The 15019-nt window shown below is 41.2% G+C and overlaps 1 protein-coding gene and 1 pseudogene across 1 annotated transcript in view; one reads left to right on the forward strand and one right to left on the reverse strand.

Annotated features, from left to right (window-relative positions):
• Window positions 1–15019, reverse strand: part of LOC110971526 (aminopeptidase N-like) — a 138255-nt gene that overhangs the window by 63807 nt on the left and 59429 nt on the right. The gene's annotated exons all lie outside the window — the stretch shown is intronic.
• Window positions 5820–5964, forward strand: LOC127535269 (uncharacterized; annotated as a pseudogene).

A 15019-nucleotide genomic window follows, 5' to 3' on the forward strand; every position in this document is an offset into this window, starting at 1 on the left:
TAAAAGCAAAGAAATGTCACCTGGCCCAGACCGAAGTGACTTTTCTTGGACATGTTGTCTCCAGCCATGGACTCCAGCCAGATGTAAAGAACCTGGAAAAGGTACGCAAGTGGCCAACCCCCAGGACTGTCACGGAAGTGAGAGCATTTGTTGGACTGTGCTCCTATTATCGTAGGTTTGTTAAAAACTTTTCTATCATCACAGCTCCACTTCACTGACTTACTCACAAAGGTGCTACTTTTAGATGGACAGTTGAGTGTGAGGATGCTTTTCGGTCACTGAAACATGCTCTTACTAACCCACCCGTTGTGGCACATCCTATCTTTTCTCAACCTTTTTTGCTCTACACTGACGCGTCACTAGAGGGCATCGGGGCAGTGTTAGCCCAGAAACAGGACAATAAAGAACATGTTATCGCCTATGCGAGCCACACCCTAAGTCCCTCAGAAAGGAAATGGTCAACTTTTGATCATGAACTCTTTGCAGTTGTTTGGTCTGTGAGACACTTTAAACATTTTCTTTCAGGCAGTTCCTTCATTGTGATCACAGATCACAAGCCCCTACTGCGCCTGAAGAAAACCCCAGTGGACAATGACCCCACAGGCAGACGCAGTAGATGGATCCTTGAACTGGACATCTATGACTACACTATCACACATCGGGAAGGTAGACAGCATGCTAACGCTGATGCCTTGTCCAGACGTCCCAGTACAGACCATACTGACAGAACTGAACATTGTGTTGCTGTAGCTGTCACTGACACACATGACAGTCTAAATCAGGATATCAGCAGTACACTGTCTATCGACACTAAACACTTAAAACAACAGCAACAGCATGATGAGTGTCTTAGTACAGTCATTTCCTGGGTAAAAGACAGTGAAACTAGGCCTCCTATTGGTAAACTGAGGAAATCCTCCCCTTCATTGAAAAAACCGTGGCACTAGTATCCCAACCTTACCATTAGACATGGAATCCTTTGTAGAAAAACTAAACGGAGTCCCCACTCACCTGTGCACTTCCAAGTTGTTCTACCAAAATTACTTGTCCCCATAGCTTTAGCTGCTTTACGTGGGAATCAGTTAAGTGGACATTTAAATGCCGAACGCACACTTCAGAGAGCTAGACGTATCTGTTACTGGCCTTACATTGCTCGGGACGTGCACACTTTTTGTACTGAGTGCCTCCCATGTCAAAAACGAGGTTCTCCTGTACCCCATGAATGTGCCCCGCTTCAGCCTATCCAAGCAGACAGACCCTTTCAGAAAGTTGCTGCTGATATCACTGAGTTACCTGTTACACCTCAGGGAAATAGGTATGCATTGGTCATTACAGACTATTTTACACGCGATGCAAATCTGTTTCCAATGAAAGACCAATGTGCCATTACAGTAGCAAAGATCATTTTTGAGGACTATGTCAGACAACATGGTGTGCCTGAGTCAATTCACACAGACCAGGGTAGACAGTTTGAATTGGACCTTGTCAAACACCTGTGTCAGTTGCTGGGGATAACCAAAACATGCACCACCCCATACCATGCACAATCAGATGGCATGGTGGAGAGACTGAACAGGACTCTGAAAGACCAACTGGCTAAGTACATAGCACAAACTGGTGGTGAATGAGATCAGTTTCTTCCACAAGCAGAACTTGCATATAACTCGAGTGTACATTCCAGCACAGGATTTTCCCCATTTTTCCTGGTACACGGCAGGGAACCTAACTTGCCACTAGACGTTATATTGAACTGTAGCCCATCAGTGACCTCACCTACACCAGGTACACCTGCAGTTTATGCTGCTTATCTAACTTCACGTCTGACACATGCATTTGCAGATGCAGCTCAAAGCTCAGCACTTAGAAAGTTGCGTCAAAAGTCACAATACGACAAGAAGGTTGTTTTTCACCCACACGAGCCAGGGGACCTTGTCCTCCTGGATGACCCATCTCAGAAAATGAACAAACTGACTCCAAGATGGAAAGGGCCATTTGTCATTTTGAAACACATGACAAAAGATGGACATCCTGGTGTTACCTATGAGATCACGGATCCTAGGAGAACACATTCACGGACATGGATTGTACACCATAACAGACTCAAAGAGTACCAAGGGACTGTGGAGAATATCCCTAAAGAGACATTTTCACCGGGACTGAACAATAACCCCTCAGCAGCACCTCCTGTTACTGCTTTGTCAGGTGCTTTGCCTTTTCGCCCACCTACCCCTCCATATATGCCACCACTGACTGGGCAATCCACTTCAGCACCTGTAGTTGAGACAGCTCCTCAGAGTGCACCACCATCTCCTCCCCCTTCTCCCACTTTTTTCCATCCCAGTGTGTCTCCACCTGCTTCCCCAGTTGCCCATTCTGTTGTGTCCCGTTCTGGACGCAGGATTTGTCGTCCACATAAATACAGGGACTTTGTTACATGATGAGTTTCACAATGATGGTGTTTGTAGTTGTGCTCGTTGTTATTGTGCAGCACTGGTCATGTTGTGCATTTTTGCACACCTTTTAGGTATTTCATTGAAATGTGGACATTTCATCTGTGGCAGAGGAAGACTGTAACGTTGGATTTATGTAGGATTATGTTTGTTTACATTTACTTTATTTTGTTTATTAATTTGGTGTTTATTTATATGGTGTATTGAATTTTATTTCATAGATTATTTGAATCATTTGATAGCTTATTGTTTTGTGTTTCCTCATTGCCATGTTTAGTTGGTTCCGGTTTTGTTTTGTTTCTGGTACGACCGTTTAGAGTGTGACACAGAGTGTGAGCGCGGGTCAGACCAATTTTAAGACTTACAATATCAACTCCAAAAGGTAACACAAAATATTTGTGAACAGAGTAAAGAACTGTGAATCAAGGTGTGAAAAACATTCTATTAGGACGGCACAGTTATTACAGGGGACATGCAACCCTTTGTAAAGATATTTGAAGTGTTTTAACCAAACAAAAGACAGGGTAATGTTGCTACCTAAACCTTCTAGTAACGCTTTCATCAATAAATGCTTAGAAATATCCCTACTTGAGTGCCATACTTGATTAAATTTTGTTCATAGCGTACTCATGAATGTTATTGCAATAATTAGAAATAACAAATTGCTAAAGTTAGTTCTTAATTGGGCTGTTTAGACAAAAATACGGGAAAATTAGGGGCGAGTCCAAACTTTTGCCTGGTAGTGCACATTTGTTTGATGACCTTGAACACTGAAGTGGGGAAAATATGGGGGAAAAAGAATTTGAGAAGGGGAAAAATACTTTTTCACAGCACTGTATGTTACAGAAACTGTAGGCTGATAAATATACCACAAAAGGATAATTCAAGAAGAGTATAATTTCTTTTAGAAATAAATTTGATCAAAGCAATGAATTTAGGGATATTTACAACTAAAAAATGATGACCAGTGGACTTGTCTACAGCCTACAACTGTTAATATACTTGATGGAATATGTTATGCTACTGCTAATGTGGGTAACACTAGTCATATTTAGCTGTGACATTTGGCCTTTGGTTTTGCATAAGAATGATAAAAAATTCAATTCACAAACCTGCTCTGTCAGAGAGGGTTTTTCATTTGTGCTGGAGGAAGGAAAACTTCATTTTTCTGATTGAAGTTACTGTCAACTGTGAAATTCCTTGTGAAATTTTAAATCTACTTGTAACGGTTTTAGATTTATTGACTAGTCTTTTGATTCCAAGAGACTCGTCAGTATAACAATCATGTGGAAATATTGGTTGGAAAATTTTCATCTTTATGAGTAATGAACTTAAAAACTTGTGTTTATGCCACCAAACATTGATTAAAAATACCTCAAACTCAGTGTGGTCTGTTACTTCAGCATAATTTCACTAGAGATTGTCATAACAAAAAAAGACTTCAAATTTGATGTATCATCCAGGACGATAAAAGAACATAAAAACAGAAATATGTGGCAAAAATAGCATACTGTGGTTATTTTAGAGACCCTCTAAACCTGTCAAACATGCGGCCGCGGGCCAAAACTGGCCCGCCAGAGGGTCCAATCCCTTGTGGGGGTATATATGTAATTTGTAGAACTACAAATTTAAAACAATTCTCAACCTTGACAAATTGTTTTGATTCGAAAGAAAAATAAAATATTGTTCATTGTTCTTTTGTGGTTTTGTGTCTACTTTTTGCAATATTTTTTGTCTCATGTTTTTGTTGTTTTGTTTCGCATTTTTGTCATTTTGTGTTTCCTTTTTGTCACGCTTGAGTTGTTTGTCCTTCTTTTGTCATCTTGAGTTTTGCTTAATTCATTGTTTTGTGTCTCGTTTTTGCCATTTTGTGTCTTTTTTGTCTGGCTTGTGTCGTTTGTCTATTTTTTTGTCACTTTGTTACATTTTGTCTCTTTTTTGTTTTGTTTTGTGTCATTTGTCTCATTTTTTTGTCATTTTGTGTCTCATTTTTGGAATATTTTGTCTTGTGTAATGTCTTTTTTTGTCTGACTTTTGTGGTTTTGATCATAAAGTAAAATACTGTATTGTTTAGTTCCAGATGACTAAATATTTTGTGCCTTTGTAGATACACTGTGATCTGTAAGTTATAATGCGTAAACTGAGGCATAATATTGTTGAAACTGAACTTAATTTTCTTAAGAAATTTCAGGTTGTTCATGATGTTTTGTATAACGATAATTCCTTAAATGTTAACATTTTCAGAACATGCTTTTTGCACTAAAACAAAGGAAAGATTTGGAGTTGTGATTATTTATATCTTTTATGCTCTGACTTTATTGGTCTGGCCCACCTGAGATCAAACTAGGCTGAATGTGGCCCCTGAACTAAAAGCAGTTTGACGCCCCTGCTCTAAATGTACACAAACCCTTTTTCATCCGAAAGGAGCAATGAAGTAGTAATAAACTCTCAGGCAAGGTTATGACCGGTCATGAATTCTGTTAATAATTTGCTACCATCAACTCCTTCAGTACGGTGACAGGATTCATCATTATCTCCTCAATGGAAAGTAGCTGATGAGGTTGATAAGGACCAAATGGTGGTTTTATGACCCAGAAAATGACCTTGAGCTTGTAAAATAATTTGATCCTTGCAGAACATCCATAAAGTCAAAGGTACTTAAGATTTAGTGAGTGTACGATTTTGAAATGATAATGATAATGTGTTCAAAGCAGACCCAGTCACATGAATACCGCAGCTAGGAATAATGGAATAGGGCTCCAGTTCTTTATGTGGGTTTTCTCTCAGAACTGCCATGATTAAGAGAGACAGCCAAAGGCATTCATATTATGGCGTTAAAGGTGAAATTTTTGGACTGGTGTACGATAGATGAAGGCGAAAATATTGACCAAGAATGTTTTCATTAATCAAGAACAAAAGTCGGAGGATCGAAGATGATCAGATACTGTCATAACTCAGCGGCGTTATTCCCAAGACCCGCCGGGTAGCGTCCAGGAAACCAAAGTCTTTGGGTCTCAGGGGGAGTATGGTTGCAAAGCTGAAAATTAAAGGAATTGACGAAAGGGCACCACCAGGAGTGGAGGGACAGATTGGGGATTGCAATTATTTCCCATGAACGAGGAATTCCCAGTAAGCGCCAGAGGCTCGGTGAGGCTCGAGCTTGAGGAAGTCCCAGCCTGGTGACACTTGGCCCACCACTCGGAACCGCAAAATCCCCACGTAGATGCGTTAGGCCTGGCCCCCGCAAGCCTCTGATTACCCAACCTGCCGAGGGGAGCGTGCCCACAGGCTGCTGTCTTTCCAGACAATTTCTTGTACTGAGAACTGTGGCCAGAAAAAGAACCCGAAAGGCTGAAAAGAAAACCTGACAACTCTTAGCGGTGGGTCACTTGGCTCGTGCATTGATGAAGAATGCAGCTAGGTGCAAGAACTAATGTGAATTTCAGGACACATTGATCATCAACACTTCGAATGCACCTTGCGACCCCAGATTCTGACGCCTGCCTGAGGGTCGCTTTACCATCAGTCAGAGACCTCCATGTCTCTGCAGCTGTAGCAGTTGCAGGCATGAGCTCCAGGCCCCTGCATTTGTCCCCCTAACAGCAGAGTCCCCGGCTGCAGTGGCAGTCCTCGTACCCCGCTGTTCCTCACCCAAGGCGAGTCTCGCCTTCCCTTCCCTCCCCTCTGGGGGTGCTTCCCCATTCCCACAGCACCCTGCGTGAGCCTGGTGCAGCTGCCGGTGGACATCCTCTTCTCTCCTCACCGACCGCATCCTCCTCGGTCGCCACAAAGGGGGCCGGGTTGGGGTTTTGTGAGCCTGGGGAATAGGATCGGTAGGCCACCCCAGTGTCTCTCCACTCAGAGCCCGTAAGCACCCCCCACTACCAGGGGGCTCACAGCCCCGGTCATGTCCAGACTGAAGTCCTCAACTACGACCTCAAACGAGATGAGACGACCTGCTAAATTTAAGCATATTACTAAGCAGAGGAAAAGAAACTAACAAGGATTCCCTCAGGAGTGGCGAGCGACGAGGACCAAATTCTCGTCCGACGGGCAGATGTGGGAAATGATTGAGGGGGCATGCACCTCGATGACACCTGATGGGCAGGTAAACCCATGCTGCGGTATGTAACATGGCCAAATGCCTCGTCATGTAATTAGTGACGCGCATGAATGGATGAACAAGATTCCCACTGTCCCTACTATCTACTAGCGAAACCAGAATCAGCTTGGCAGAATCAGCAGGGAAATAAGACCCTATTAAGCTTAACTCTAGCCTGGCACTGTGAAGAGACATGAGAGGTGTAGAATAAGTGGGAGGCCTCAGCTACCAGTGAAATACCACCACTTATATTATTTTTTCACTTACCTGGTGAGGAGGGGAGGCGAGCCGTTGGCAGGTTCTCGCTTCTGGCATCAAGCGCCCGGCACACAGCCAAGTTCACTTCCTCCATGGTCTCTGGTACTCCAGGTGGAAGAGTCAGGTTCTCTATTATGTGATCTAAGATCACCCTAAGCACTGCTGAATCCATGCCAGGTGGCCCATTGAGAAAATTAACCTCCAAAATCCTGCCACAAAGAGAAGGTTTGTTGGAGGACAAACAGGGGCCATAACAGCTTTGCTTGCTAACATAGTTCTTCTACCAACTCGGTAACAATGTTCTCATCCAAATCACAACGATGTTTCCTCAAAGTTGCACCCACAAATTGCGAATTACTGGATCAAATGCAGTGTATATAAAGTGAAGCTTGTTCACCAAATCATTAATACATGTACCAGAGACATTGTCCACACTTTCAAATTTCAAGAGAAGTGAGACAATTGTTTGATGGATTTCTTTTGATACATCAGCTGTAGGACTTAAACTTGTGTTCTCATGATCCCTATCATCTGGGAATAAGTGATCTGTCACATTTAACAAAGGGTGGTGGTCACAAATGACGTGTGGCTTGAAGTCATCAAGACTTTCTGCTTTTGTGTGTAATAGATGTTCTATATATATTTGTCTTGAATGTATATCCAACAAAAACACACTCTACAGTTTCATAATTCCTTAAGTGATTGCCAAGATGTAGGAAATATTATATATAATATATTCAGTGATATGTTTAGTTGAACATTTTACACATGTGAACAAGTGAATTACTCCTTGCTCCTTGGATCCTTCTTCAGTGCCTTGACAAATGCACTGGAAAAATGCCCCTCTCAAAAACAAGAGAAAAAAAAATATTTCAAGGAACGTTTACCTTCAAATAAGTGGAAAAAAAACTGCCAATAGAACAAGTAAAAAATGGCTTGGTAATTGTCGGAAAGTCCCTTATTTTGAGAGCAGGCGTAAACTAACCGTGACGTCACCCGTTGGTTTCAATGCCGAGAAAATGAAGCCCAGATTTTGCTACTTCCTGGTCGCCGTTTTGGATTTTTTTGGAGCCAGTGACGTAAAAAGCATCATCAAACAAACTGGACCGGAGAGAAACTAGGGGCAGGATTGGCTGAGGACTCTCTTATCCCGCCCACATTTTACCGCAGAGGCTTCTGTTGCTGTCTATCAAGTATAGCCACGCCCCCTGGCTCCGCCAACTTTAACGGTTTATTTAAAATTCAGTATTGATTTATTTTAAGATCGGCCACCTGATCTCTCATTTTGACCATGAAAACTAACGGGAAAAAAATCCTGAGCTGTAGAAAATCAGTCTATCAAATTTTATTTTCTCCAAAAATGAATTGAGGTCTATGGAGCAAAAGCTTTTTGGAGCCAACCCTAGTGGACGGCGTGATATTGCAAGTTTTTGACACTTCCGGGTTGGCTTCAATTCTGGAGCCAGATGCTATGTCCACTATATATACAGTCTATGGTTGAGAGTTCTTTTAATTTGATAGTTACGTATGAGTGATGTCACTTCCTTTCTGAGCACATCCTCCGTTCTGAGGCACCAGAGTTGTACAGAGTTGTCCGTGTGCGTGCATAAATCTAAAGTAAGTTCTGAAGTGTCACATGTAAATACTATCCTTCAACATGTCTTAGACCTTGATGGTTATGTTATCGTCCCTTTTCAGTGTTTGGTGAATATTTTGCAACTTTATGTAAGTGGTTGTAGTTAATTAGATACGCGTGACTGTGTGATAACCACTCTGCAGCAAGTGAAACATTTACCCAGCCTTAAGCTGTATTGGTGGATGCTATCTCTAAGTTTATATGTGGCTATTTGCTTCGATATGCCTTAAGTTTCCTCCGTGTTGCGCCAGCAACACTGCGAAGTATGGTATCACTCCGCCGTCCACGCAGCCTTCACGTGCATAGGCGAAACCCGTGTAGTTATGGCCTTCGGCCACTAGATGGAGACACAGACCGCCAAATGTGTTTAAAATCCTCACTTGGACCCAGAGTCCTGCACGGGTCCAATTTTTAAGATCCGCCCCGCCCCAACCCGGGGACGTACAAACCCGCAACCGAATCGCAAACCCGCGCATCAGCCCGATTAGTACCGCGACCCGATCCGACCCGTTGAAACACGACCCGCAGCCCGACCCGTAACCTGTATTTAAAATAATCATTTTGGGTCATATTGTCTGAATACTGAACAGCATATCGCCACAGTTAAGGTGCCAGTGAGTAAACAACGCACCTGAATGAAGCAGCTCTTCCAATAAAAGCCTGACTTCAGTCATGAATCATCAACCCTGCGTGTTCTTCTCCCATACAACTGTAAAACCACTCGTTTGTTACGTTTAATGCTTTTAAACTTTTAATCTCTTAGAGGGAACTTTACGTGTATAATAGTAGACTTACTTTCTGTCCAGACTTGAGCGGCGTTCAGCAGTTACGAGCCGTGACATTTTTAGAATCCATCGAGGAGAAAAGTAATCGATCAGGGAAACACTGTGTAATGTTTGAACACTTCAGGAACATTACAAAGTGATAGTTGTACGTTTTATCCACTTATTTCTCAAATATCTAAATAGCTATTAACTGTTTTGGAAGTGGCGCTTGTTAGATGGTAGCAGACCATTTGATGCTCTCGTCCAATCACAAATTGTGTTATTAGATGGTGAAACGCGTTTCAACAGCTGAGCCAATGACTGTCGCAAAATAGCGGAAGCGATCCTCAGAGAGTAAATAATGACCAAGATAGTTTTCTGTAGTTTGCTCAACTAACTGAAAAGATTCGTTTTAGCTCAATTATAAAGCCATCTACTTTAACAATCATATACAAAAACAAAAATTCATAACTGAATGAATGCATCACATCAATTTATTTAAGGCAGTATGGGCTACTGACAGAATACTGTTTTTTAACTGCCCTTATGGACAATAAAAGTCAAATTTTAAGCCCAGCTCAAAAATTAAAACAAAAGAGGTAAACAAAAAGCACGTCTCTGTGTTATTGCAGCCAGGTTGGCTAATACAAAAATAAATCAGTGCAAGTAAACTAGTACAGTGACACAACACATAAAATACTGTACATAAACTGAGGTAGATCTGGTTCATGCCACAAAACTGTGACTAGTAGGCACCTGAAAAATATTCCACTTTGAGAATTTTCAGACCAGATATTTCAAATATTAAAACAAATTAACAGTCTTAACATTCTCAGTAACATCTCTGTAGCCACTGTTATACTGCAACATATTAGAACCTAAAGTGACTGGCCAATAGATTGCCTGAGAGCAAAATAGAATGGATTAATAAACAAATATAGACCCAAAGGTGAACATTCTGGCAGGAAAGTAACTAATCCACCACTGTAAACATCAAAACACGTGCAAGAAAAAAGATAAACCAAATGTAAAAAAATACTTTTTTTTTTAGTGGCAACCATGACATGAGTGAGAGTAGGATGCACTGCAGCCAACAAACTAATGCAGTGTTGCAGTCAACATCCTTGCCACTTTGAAGCAAACTTCCGACTCAGTGTCTCTTTAAATTGCTATGCAGAAAAAGAATGTCATCCACTGTCCCTGGTTTCAACTGGCTTCTGCGCTCTTGGATCACAAATCCAGCTGTGGAAAAGTCTCGCTCACTTGCTGCACTTGAAGCTGGAATTGACAAGATCGAACGAGCAATGTGTGCCAAATCTGGGAAGACTGATGCATGCTCCTTCCACCAGTTGAGAATGTCGAAATTATCCACCTTCTTTGTCTTGAAGTTGATGTATTTGGTCACTTCATCCTGGGTGCTGGAATCATCGCTAGAAGTAGAATCTTCGACATCAGATAATGCCTCCATCCTTGCTCGGGATTTCTTCTCAGGTGGTGGGACACAAGCAGTGACACAGTGTTCAGGCGATCCACACTTGTCTTTTAAGTCTAAAGTGGTGTAATAGAGGGAGCAATATTATGGCTATGCAACTTTATAATACTAAGCACAAAACAAAGGCAAATGAAAAAAAAACATGAAAATCCAAAGTGATACATACATAATATATACAAATTAGGCTACCAGTATACACACATACATAAATACACTGTGAAAAATACATTAATTTTCACCTTTAAGAAGACGTCGCACTTCGTGGTGCACTGTTGCCACTTCATGTTCATCTGCAAGAAGTTTAAGACTTTTCAGCTTTGGATGCAGAAACATGGCCAGCTTATGCAGGAGGTGGACCTCGTACTTGTCGAGCAGGATTTTGAGGCATTTTCCCTTCAGAGAGGAAAATGTTTGGTTATCAGTGGAGGATGGTTGCAGGTGGCGTTTCAGGCGGTCAAACCACACAGCAGTGAGGTGAAGGGATGGAGTTTTGGATGCCTCCAGTGCCTTGGTAGCCTCCTTGAACTTCTCAAGAAACATCACCATTGCATGCAATGTTTCTTCAGGCAAGTCATTAAGACGACCCTCTTTCCCTCTTTCCAGCAGCAAGGAACGAACGTCCTCATACTGACAGTTGATCGACTCCAGCATAGTATGGATTGAATTTCAGCGCGTTTCCACTGATGCCTTCAGTGTTTTTTTCAGCTGCGTCTGGAGACTTGTGTGCTTAAAGTAGGTCACCAGTGACTTTGCTCCATTGATAAGTGCAGAAACCTCCTCTCCAAACACATCCCCCTCATCTGGTTTCCCAATGGTAGTGTACAGTACAGTGTTTAGCACATGTGCAGCACAGCTTAGTCTTGTGACTGTGCGAAGGGCTGCCACTATGTTTGAACCCCTGTCTGTAACGTACACAGTTTGGAGAAGAACTCCTCAATGTTGTATCTTCTCAGGGCTTGGATGACTGCTGGTTTGATGTTTTCAGCCGTTTTACGTAGCGTACTGTCCCACTCCGACGTAGAAAGCACTCGTTCCACCAGCTCCCAGTTGCTGTTGATATAGTGTAGTGTGTGACAGATGTAGCCTATTTTTCTATAGTCATCAGTCCACATGTCCAAAATGACTGCTCCATTAAACTCACTTAACTGTTCTTTCAGCTCAGGAATGATGCTTTGGCAAATGTCTTCAGCACATTTACTCACTCTGTGAGATACAGTTGTTGGATCTGGTAACAGCTGCGTTGCATCGACACGGCCAGCCCGCACACCGACGTCGATTAGTCCCTGTGCTAATTCCATGAAGCCGTCCCCACACACCGTTTCGAAAGATCTGATGTCCCTGCATACAAACTTTACTGCTAGTTTTGTAACAGTCTCTTTATCTTGCTTTCTTGGTGCTTTAAGTTCACCTTTTTTTGTGAAGAAGTGATCGATTGGTTTTGCAGCAGCGGCATTTCCAGGGCAGCTCGACTCCGAGTGTTTCTTCAATGATGAAGTTCCCACTTTGCGGCTAGCGTAAGACAACACTTTACTGCACTTTTGATAGGCAGCGAACCCAGCGACTTGATTATTTTCTTCATCTATGATAACACCAAAATGCTCCCAAACTTTAGACTTAGCTCTCGAGGATGAATTTTCGGCTAATTTGTACTCTCCGCTCTGCAGCTTTACTCTCACGTCCTCCGCCATTTTTGTTGTTTTGGTAACCCGGAAATGGATGCAGAAGAGACGCGGTGCAAGCTGCAGTCGCAGCAGATGGATCACGTCACGGCTTTACAAACAGCTTCCAACTTAAGTTTTTATTTATTTATTTATTCTTATTGTATATTGATTCTCATGAGTCAATCTACAACCCGCGACCCAACCCGCAAGCTATTTTTCCCACCCAGATCCGAATCCGAGCAAAAAAAGTTTTTAAAAACCACCCGCAAATCAGCTGTTTTTGCGGGTACTCGACCCAGTGCAGGACTCTGCTTGGACCCCTTAACCCTTTCAGTGCCTGTGTATTATGTATCTATTTGTGTTTATCGCTTTGGTTCGTTCGGCTAAGTTTATTTATATTTCAGCCTTATAACCTATGTTTAACTTGTATGACACCTTTGTACATTGTGCAGTTTATTAATGTATTGTTTATTCTTTGTATCTTTTAGACCACACATATATGTAAATGCCTGTCTGACTTCAATAAAGGCTGTCTGGGACAACATCTCCGTGCCCTTCTCTCTGACCGGAGCTCGGTCAATAGAAGCTATCAGACCAGTAAACATCCCTTCAGAGTATCCCACTCTATCACAGTAAAATTTCTTAAAATAAGATATAATATTTAGAATATTTAGACCTTAAAATTAGCTGGGAAAACTTATTTTAAGCTATATTTTACCAGGATTGTCAAGCTTAGGTGTCTTACAAGAAGCCAGACATGCTAAAAAAATAACAGTTTTTCAGTCAAAAATAGATTTTTGCTTTCATGTAACCTCCTAATTTGAGATGTATCAAACGTATTTTGAGTTTTCTTGTAAAATATCACTCAGAACAAGATAATGTCAAGATTGTTTGACTTAACATGATATTTAAGATCCATCCATTCTCTATACACCACTTTATCCTCACTAGGGTTGCGGGGGGTGCTGGAGCCTATCCCAGCTGACTCAGACGAAGGCAGGGGACACCCTGGACAGGTCGCCAGTCTGTCGCAGGGCGATATTTATGATGCATTGTCTTAAAACAAGTCCCTCCATCTTGCTAAAATGTCACTTGTTAAGAGAATTTATCTTAAATCAAGTGGGATGAGACATTTTGACTCAAAATAAGACAAACGCACTTGGTAAGATTTTGAGTTTTTGCAGTGTGAGTTCTCAGTGCATTCAGTGTTTTAAAGGAACATGGACAATCACAATCAAGGCATGGTACCGAGTTTCCAATCTCAAGCGTCATGTGTTGTAATCTGTAGTGTTGCAGAAGCTCACCTTTTGTTGCTCTGAATCCACAAACTTTGCACTGCCATCTCATTCGTATACACCTAAAAAAGAACAAAAGCAAAGTTTGAGACAAGATGTGTGTTCCAGCTTCCCTTACTTTATATTGCAGATAAGCATCACTGCATCAGTGACATCTTTTGAGAAATGATGGAGGAGGTGTGCTTAGTGTGTAGTTTGAATCTGTCACCAAGGCGACAAAACAAGCAGCAAAACTCATCTGAGTGCTGTCACTAATACTTGCTGTTTGAAAGACTAAAAGCAGAGACCACACTCTCTGTCAAACCCAGCTAATGTCAGTTGTTTATCTTTTTTACATTTACAGCCATGGCCATAAGTTTGGACACAGCATGACTTACTATGTCTGTTTTGATGTCTATTACAGAACATAACTAATATTTTTTGACCGCACCAGTTTAATTAGTCAACAAATCAACAAGGGATATAATATTATCAATAAATTCCAACAATTGGAACAACTTTGTTCCTAAATCATAATATTAGAAGAAAATAACAAAAAAAAATGCAGTACTTTCACAACCGAATTTGGTAAGAATAACAAAATGACACCAAACTCTTTTGATGTTTTTTTAAATATGAAACTTAATATAGTTCTCAGGAGTTGTGTACTGTATTGTAAGTGACAATTTTGTGGTATTTTCTAAGATTCACAAGCGTCATGGTACTTGTATCCAAACTTATGGCCATGGCTGTACATTGTCGTAACAGCAACAAGTGACAAGTATAAGTGCTCAGTAGCACTAACTGGCTGCAGTAGCATGTGTTTGCCGATACACAATGTTTAATAAAGTTCAACAAAGAAACTGTATCGTCCATGATTTATGGTTTAAGACAGCGTAAACAGAACAGAGTGTAACAATCTGGATTAAGAAACTACAGCCATGGCCATAAATGAAATATATTTCATTTTGGTTGATGGCTATGACTGGTATTTATATTGTAAGTGACAATTTTGTGGTATTTTCTAAGATTCACAAGCATCATGGTACTTGTGTCCAAACTTATGGCCATGGCTGTATAATATATCAGTAATATTGCACATTCAGAAAAGCAGAGCACAACAGTAAATTCTTCAGAAATAGTTTTATTTGCTTTATCAGAATGGAGTGAAACTGTTGCATTAAAATATCTAAAAATATCCAGTCAGCAAATATTTATAATTATATACACTTCATTTTTTACATTTTTGCACAGCAGTATCTCCTAGACAAAGAATACTGACAAAATTAAGTATTTCAATTTTAAAAGTGAACAGATATTCCTTTTCTTTTGTCCATTTAGAAGCGGAAACAAAATAAAAAGAAACACACTGGTTTTAGAGC

The sequence above is a fragment of the Acanthochromis polyacanthus genome, chromosome 8 (genome assembly GCF_021347895.1).
Source record: "Acanthochromis polyacanthus isolate Apoly-LR-REF ecotype Palm Island chromosome 8, KAUST_Apoly_ChrSc, whole genome shotgun sequence".
NCBI classification, from domain to species: domain Eukaryota; kingdom Metazoa; phylum Chordata; class Actinopteri; family Pomacentridae; genus Acanthochromis; species Acanthochromis polyacanthus.